This window comes from Squalius cephalus, assembly GCF_949319135.1.
Source record: "Squalius cephalus genome assembly, chromosome: 1".
NCBI classification, from domain to species: Eukaryota; Metazoa; Chordata; class Actinopteri; order Cypriniformes; family Leuciscidae; genus Squalius; species Squalius cephalus.
In genome coordinates, this window is record NC_137122.1 from 53,576,423 (window position 1) to 53,582,520 (window position 6,098).

Consider the following 6,098-nt stretch of genomic DNA (forward strand, 5'->3'; position numbering starts at 1 on the left):
CTCTCAGCATGAGAAAACGTTTATTTTTTTGTTTATTCCGTTATTTTCTCTCTTCACTAAACTAAATATTTACATAGCCTAAATAAAAACACAAGGGCACATATTTTGATAGATAACAGTTAGGTCTTTAATCTATTTTATTAATGTTATTAATTTAGTTGCTAAAATGCTGCCTAACAAGAGATACTTTTTTTATTGTTGTTTATTTAAATTTATTTGAACATCTCCATTTATTGTGCACGCATTAAATATTTGTCTCATTTCAATCGGCTCCACTGTGGTGATATTTAACGCGGTTCTCTTTAGTTGGGGCTCAGCACTGTCAGCAGTGTTTTCTGTTGCTGCAAGAATGTCTCTCCAGTGCTTTCTTTGTTTTAAGTTTGGCCTCCAGTAGCTCTGTAGTGAACTTTCACACTTATGTCCACTCACAGACATAATTTCTCTCGATTCGAGACCAGCATCGGACAATCTCTGCACCATGGCCCTGCGAAGGCAGTTATTTGTGTAAACCTTGGAGGTGCTGCTGCTTTACAAATTCTCGGCAACATTGTTGTAGGTAGTTCACACCCATAGGCTCTCTTGTGTACCTGCAACAGTCAAACACGAGAAAAAACTTTAACACAACAAGATTTAACACAAATTATAAATAGCTAATATGATTTATGTGCTGCTGCGTGATCTACGTACCAAACACATTTAGAGAGGTTTTGCTTTTTGGGGTGAAGGTAAAAAGCAGGGGGGTTAGATGGCAGAAGAGAAAAGTACTTCTCGAGAGGCAACGGGACAAAGCGGGTTCCCAGTTTGTTGGAACATGAAGCCACGCCTGCTCTCCTTATTTCTGTCATGTGGGTCCTTATGGTTTTTTGTGTCTTCATTGAAGCTCATTGTGACATACTTTAGACCATTTTCGTTTGTTAAAATGCGGAATGAGTCTGTAATGAGTTCTCGGTTCCCCTCTTTTCCTCTACGTCCGAAGTGTAACTGCACGTCAAACCAGACTGTGTTTACGAGTCCTTCAGGTGTGTTGGGATTAAGCGCATCGGACAGTTTTATGGTGCTGAAATCTTTAGTAGAAATCGGTGTGTGATGCTCCGTTTTATCACGACCCTCTCTTCTCATTGTCTTTACGACTCCAACGAAAACATTATTGGATGAGGTGAATTCGCTGTCTCTCATCAGACACCAGGACAAACTCAAAGGTGGATCATTCAGAAATCTGTTCAGACCCGCACGTAACGCTACATAGCTACTGACCCCATATTTTTCGCCTTTGGAGCTTCTGACAGTTCCGTAGAAGTCACGGAGAAGTGCGTTGAGTTCCGTCTTGGTGATTTGTTTAAAATCAATGCTGCAACCCTTTTCACTACACCAGTCACCGAAGCATTTCACTGCCCATTGGGTTTGATGCACGGTATTTTTTTCATTACGAGTCTTCTCGAATGTACGTGTTGATACGTGTGGTTGCTAAGGGTGTTGCTAAGGGCGCAGTGATAAATAGAACTATTGGGTGAAGCGGTCATAGCCGTGTTTTATCGTGAATGAAGCACAGCTATTGACCAATCAGAATCAAGGATTGGAACTAACCATTTTATAAATCAAAATAAATAACAGATCCTCTGTAGCTTTTAGGCATTCTTTTTTATCTACACTTAAATGTGGGTAACCCAGCCGGCACATGACCGACCTTCAACGTTGAAATATGGTTGAAATAAGATCAGTTCTTGTTTCAATGTTGAAACTATGTTGAGACAATGTTTAATGCTTAACGGTTGAAAACCAACCGGTAGATGACCAACCTTCAACGTTGAAATATGGTTGAAATAATGACAGTTGTTGTTTCAATGTTGAAACTACGTTTAATGCTGAATGGTTGAAAAAGGGTAATAAAAACACTTATAAATCAACTTTGATTTTTTTTACAAGATCTATATGTTGAATCACTTAATGTATGTACAGAATAAATAATTTCTGCCTTTTAAATTATTATTAAGATCATTATTATTATTTTATTATCATTTTACATTTTTATCATGAAACCTTCTGGTATAAATATTATCAACAGCAATAAAACATTGCGCTGCCTTACCACACTGAAACAATTCCTATTGGTTATTTAACCTTATTTGCTTTGATCATGATTGGTTAATCTGTCTGTCATTCATGAAACTGGCCAATGAAACTGTGCGCGCCATTTTAAGTTTGAAAATACGACCGTTATCCTGAGTGTCTTTCTGATCGAGGTCATTCCTGTCCATTCAGAGTAATATCGCTAGATTTGATGCGAGACTGGCCAAGGGAAAGAGCACGAAAGAAAGGGCGCGGGATCAAAAAGGTAAGTCTGATTTCACAAATATACGCAAGGTCATGAGTTAAACGCATTATGTCAGTGCTTGGAGAATTGTAATTGCACAGTTTGTTGAATTAATTTATTAACTTGATATTCAGGGAATGCTTTTCCACATTTGTGTCGCGGAGGCCTACTTTTACAGATGTCGATTGAAGCCTAACGTTACGCATGCCGCTTCAGTGTCGTTTTGTGCTTTTGCGGAACTACGTCGATTTTCATCATCTCAGAACACTGCGCGCTCAACAGAAGTGGCTGGCTTACGTTTTATTTTAGACTTGCTTCAAGGCATATCTTCAACGACTGGAGAACCATCGTCGTCTTCATGGGCAAATGCAAGTTTTCTGATAGCTGGGTGAACGACCCAGCATTTAAGGACTGGCTCAGGCCTGTAGCAGGGAATAACAGGCAGGCTTATTGTTCGGTGTGTAAAAAAAACATCAATGTCAACTGGATGGGAGCTAACGCACTTCGGTTGCATATGCAATCCACTAAACATAAAAATGGAATGCGTGCTCAGAGAGAGCAGTTAATTCTACCAATCTCAGCTGTCTGTGCGGCTGCACCTCCACCACCACCACCGCAAATTAGTGCCACTGTAGGCCTACTGGCCAACGCTACGGCTCCAGCAACGTCTGACCTCCGGGTGGCCATGGGCGCCACACCAACACTGCGCGCGGAGGCTCTGTGGTGTCTGAACACTGCAGTTAAACACCACTCATTGAACTCCAATGAAGGAATTTCGGAGCTGTTTAAAGAAATGTTTCCCGACTCTGACATCGCGGAGTCATTCACGTGTGGTAAAGACAAAACCGGGTACATCATCAGATTTGGATTAGCATCGTTTTTCAGAAAACAGCTTGTTGATGGCATCAACAAGACTGGGCCATTCGTGTTGATGTTTGATGAGAGCCTCAATCAGGCGTCAAAGAAAAAACAGCTTGACATCCATGTTCGATACTGGGAGGATGACCGTGTCCAATCCAGATACTTTGGATCTCAGTTTTTGGGACATGGAAGAGCCGAAGATTTGTTGCATCACATAAAGGTAAGTTCTTTTTTATATAGCCCTACTTACGCTGTATCCTGTGATCACTCATTTGAAGAGTTATTTATTCACAAAGATTTTGTATATTATAGGATGATGTTGGCTAATTTACTGTTGGTTACACAAAATAATAAAATTGGCCAAAGTCCTGCAGTTACTTGAATGAAACCTGTAGGCCCACCTGCATTTATTGACCTGTGGGGTATAGCTCCAAGGTACAAGAAAATTATGTTTTTAGTATTTTGTTAAATTCAACAACTTATCACAGTTATATAAATGTAATATTTGGCTCAGGTTTTGTTGTTGGAAAAAACACTAAATAATTTAATTGCTGAATTACCAATTATTAATTGAAATCAAATGTGTATGCAGTAATGCTTCTCCTTAACCAACCTTTGTGAATGTTGAGATCTATTTTACTGTGTCTGAATGATAACTTATAACAGATTTCCTCCTGGTGTCGATTCACAGGAATGTGTCACACAATAGAATATGAGGCAACTGCTATCAGTTGGAATGGATGGGATGTGAATTTCAAGTTGGTGGATCCACTCCAGAAAGAACATGCAGAGCTCTATGGAGGTGCCCAGGTTGTCACTGTTGGAAGCTGTGGACTTCACACCGTCCACAATGCTTTAAAGGCAGGCTTTACTATGTGGCAGTTGGAAAAACTTCTGCGAGCCATGCACTTCCTCTTTCATAATGTTCCTGCCAGGAGAGAAGATTTCACTAGCCTGACGGGGTCCTCCTGCTTTCCCATACCATTTTGTGGCCATAGATGGGTGGAAAACATCCCTGTGGCGGAAAGGGCAGTTGAAGTTTGGCCAGTGCTGAAGACGTATGTGGATGCTGCAGAGAAAAAGAAGGTTCCAGTCCCCTACACAGCTTCATATGACACCATAGTAGCTGCACAAAAGGATCCTTTCATTATTGCAAAACTCCAGTTTTTTCTGGCAATTGCAAGAACTTTCAACCCCTTCTTGACAAAGTTCCAAACTGATGAGCCAGTGTTGTCCTTCTTGGCCAAAGATTTGACTGAGCTGCTGATGGTAATGATCATTAAATATTTTATAAAATTGATTGCATTTGGTGAATCTGTGTAAATTGTTGGATTACTAACTGCTTGTTTTGTCATTTTAAGAGTTTACTGAGGCGGTTCGTTCAATGAGAGCTCACCCAGGACCTCACACCCCTGCAGCTGATCAAAATAGATCTAACAGATGAAAAGAACTTGGTCTCCCCAAAGAGTGTAGACATAGGCCTGGGAGCAGAATCTGCTATCAAGGTAATTTTCTTTATTTTTTCCCCCCCTAGAGATGCACATGTGTTTTGGGTTGCCTGCACAAAGAACCAGGATGTATGTTGTAAAATTAACTTCTGTCATTTAGTAGTACTACTACTGCTACTACTATGTTTAGGCTGCTACTACAACTACTACTACTCAAATTAAGAGTAATAATAAGAAGATGAAAAAGAAATAGGGATAAAGAAGTAAAACCAATTATTTTCCAAAGCATTTGCAGTGAACATTCACTAATGTTCCTCATTTGTTAGGAACTTCAGAGCAAACCAGGATTCAAGGTTGGTGAGCTTTCTGTGCTCACCTTCAGGCGAGAATGTTTGCAGGGCCTGGTTAAGGTTGTTGTGAAGCTACAGGAGAAAAGCCCCCTGAAATTCCAAGAGGTCAGGCAGATTGCATGCTTGGACCCTTCAAGAATGCACAGAGATCCCGTTTGGTGCATCAGACAGATGAAGGGAATAGTGCAAACATTTGGCAGGTGGCATCCCAGCTGGTAAGAAGATATTGTATAGGGACAGTCAAAGTGCATAGGTTATTCAGATTGATTAAAGCCTTGTGTGAGAAGTGTGTGTTAGCAAGATGGTTTTCTGCATTCTCCTCTCAACAGTCAGGAAGTGTCAATGCTTTATCAAATTAATAAGTTCAGAAGAAGCCTTACACATTCCTAGCTCTACTTAGATGTTATAACATGATGTTGTGATGTATGTATTGCCAAATGGCCTGATAGATAACAATATGTAATTTTCTACATCTTCACTCCTTACATTGTTCACAACTGTTTTATTTCATTATTCAAAACCACACTATCCTCAATCTGTTCATTTTGTAATGAACCCTGTGTTTGATCATTCAACTGAAAGGTACTTTTGATAGTATAAAAACGGTAACACTTTAGAATACTGTTCCTTCATTAATGAATAACTACACAGGAACAAATGAGTAACGCACTATTAACATTCTAGTAACTACTATTAACTAACTAGAAACTCTGATTAATGAATTAGTATTAAAGCTCCAATATGTAGGAATTTTGTAATAAAATTTCCGAAAATAACTTGCACAGTGTGATATATTTCCTCCAGTTGTGTACTTACAATATCTCAAAAGTCTCCAAAGATTTTTTATTTCAGAGAAATTCCGATTTTAAATAACTGGCCGTCCCGGACATAGATATCATATATAAACGCTAGATGTCTTATGGCGTAGTCACTTCCGGCATCACCATTCGGCCATCTTACGGCAGTGCTCTGTGCATTAAGGTGAATGATCAGCACGTACACAAATCCTCATATCTCGATGAAATCTCGACGGATTTACAAACGGTTTGGTTTCTTACAAACGTTATTAACATGGCTATAATTCCGAATGCTTGAACATGCATGTTATAATTTTTCATATGTATGCAG